At 35.6% G+C, this 2,500-nt stretch overlaps 1 protein-coding gene and 1 long non-coding RNA gene across 19 annotated transcripts in view; one reads left to right on the forward strand and one right to left on the reverse strand.

The window, feature by feature from the left end:
* Positions 1 to 2,500, forward strand: part of LOC138049335 (kalirin-like) — a 170,252-nt gene that overhangs the window by 51,876 nt on the left and 115,876 nt on the right. The window lies entirely within an intron of this gene.
* The window catches only part of LOC138049341 (uncharacterized), a 53,366-nt gene that overhangs the window by 17,400 nt on the left and 33,466 nt on the right, over positions 1 to 2,500 (reverse strand). The window lies entirely within an intron of this gene.

The raw sequence follows: 2,500 nt of genomic DNA on the forward strand, positions 1-2,500 counted from the left end.
TGAGTCGTAGCAAACCATGTGACCTGAAGAGCCCCCACACACTGGACCCCATTCTCCCAGCGGCGTGTGAGGAAAAAATGTTTCGCTTTAATCGTTCCTCAGCCAGCAGAAAAACTCACTTACATAACCTTTATGCTCTGTTACGCTTGATTTAAACATACACGTACTTCCCTTAATTTGAGCATTCAGCTGATTTACCTCTAACTTGCATGCTTGGCTTGCTGGCGAGCTAATTTCCAATAATTTAAAGTTGGGTCTTTGTCTTGAAAATAATGCACTCAAATATGAACATGGAAGTACAATGTACACTTGACACCTGAAAATGTGAAAAGGAAAGTGCCCTAGGTTGAAAACAAAGCACCCTTAAAACTTGAAACAAAATGCCATAGAGAGATATAGAGGTTATTACATGTCTGGCAAAGATATGAAATTTCTCTTCGAGTGTTGAACAATATTTCATGAGTGACTGAAGTGGACAAATGAAATATTTTTGAACACAAGAGTCTTGTAATATTCTATTTATCATATAAACGCCAGTCAGTCTTCAATAGAAAGCAAGTGGTGAAAAAATAGTTAACCAGTCGTTTACTGTGGTGCTTCACGTTCGACTTTGAGGGTGCTTTGTTTTCAAATCTTGGGAGCTTTGTTTATTCGCACTAGTGTACTTTGTGCTGTGAAGTTGGTTCAGGAAAACAACATTGGACAATATTTTTCATTACTGTGGCCTAAATATTTAACCTTGCGACGTCTATGAACGTACAGACTAAAATGGTCGTTTTTAACTTCCTGGTCTATATCTCAAATGTGACCTTGACTCAAGAACATAATTATGGCAGAACATTCAGAAAGATGTGCAAAAATACATGTGACAACATGTTTTTCCTAAATCTGTAACAGAGCAGAACATCCATAAATTAGGGGCCTTTCGGACTCCTTAATCCACATGAATATGATATGATGATAATATATCATAATTCATTGAGAAACATTGTTTGATTTTAAAATATTTTCATTTCTCAGCAGTAAATTAAGTTTGAGTTCTGTTGATTTTTACGACCTTGTGTGCGGATTTTCAATTGTATATTATTGGTAGGGACAGATAATTACACGTATGCTGGTTGATAATTTTTTTTTTACAGGTCGTCCTTGGTAAACTGGTGACATTTTAAACTTTTCATTTACATGTATTTCTGTTAATATCTTCTTTGATTGTTGAACAAACCCATGGGGTGATTTATTCTAGATGTGTTGTTTTCTTAGCAGGATATTTGCAGTTGTTATTGCATGGTAATAAAACCCTTACTCATAATAATATTGTGCATTATTATTGATTCCTTTGATGTCGTAAAAGATCCCTGTGGACGACGTTGTTAGGTTTTGTAAGAATTCCTAGTTTATCAGTGCTTTTCAGTGTAAAGCATGCTAGTAATAGACTTGGATAGTTAAAAACGGACAATGAGATTTTGAAAGCCAACTTTCGGGTTGCTGTCTGCATTGGGGTGAAACAAAATGTCCAGTTTTGAATTAGAAAGAAGAAAAAGTGTCCCTTAATGTTGGCCCTTGTCTTGTCATTATCTTCTGGGTTCAATATATATTTGTAACAGATTCTCAGAGATAATAGATAGTTGATAGTTGCTCAGAAATTGAGCAAAGTTGCTTTCGTTCTTTGTCACCATCCATTGCACATATTCTTTGTCATTGTTTTGAAGCAAGGATGGTATAACCTTTATTGCTTTCACTTTCAACGGTGTAAATAAAGCACTTAATTTTCTTCTTTCCTTTAAAACTCTAGTAGCCTATCATTAGAGCAGTCACAATGCCTTCCAAGCAATAAACCAGGCTAGTTATTAAACCTAATCCAATGGGCGAGATTAAAAACAATAGTTAAAATTTGCAAGTTGCTTTGGCAGTCACTGAAAAACAGACTGAACTCATTAAAAATTCATTACTTGAAGTCTAAGATCAATTGCAGGCAGACAGTTTGTGGTTCTATGTGGCATAAATTGTTTATGGTGATAGCTTATTCTGAAGATGTTTGCAAACCCAGGAAATCTCAGTTTGTGGCTGTAATAGGATTCATACAAGTTGTCCTTGGGTTAGTAAGTCATGGCATTGATGTTCAAGTTAACTTCTCTCTGTTGATATTCGCATACATACACTGTATCCCTTAAACACAAGATCTGGAAGTTTGATGCAGCAACAGCCCGAGGCATTTTGATAAAATCCTCGTCCAGGGACTGCTGGACACAACACAAATTATTTTATTTCTTAGCTAATTCCACTCTGTGATAGATAGATACCGTAGATTTCTTGAAGCTGAGTTAAATACAAAATTGTGACTTACTGAGTGCAGTTCAATTTCCTCTCTGTGTGAGCTGAGCTTTGAGGTTATTGGATATTGTTAATCAGGGAAACTTTTTTTTTTTGGAAAAGAGCTGGTCTTAATCTAGTTATATTTTACAAGAATCGAAAGTGTCATGCCCGTAAAAATTTAAAGCTG

This window comes from Montipora capricornis, chromosome 5 (genome assembly GCF_036669925.1).
Source record: "Montipora capricornis isolate CH-2021 chromosome 5, ASM3666992v2, whole genome shotgun sequence".
Lineage (NCBI taxonomy): Eukaryota > Metazoa > Cnidaria > Anthozoa > Scleractinia > Acroporidae > Montipora > Montipora capricornis.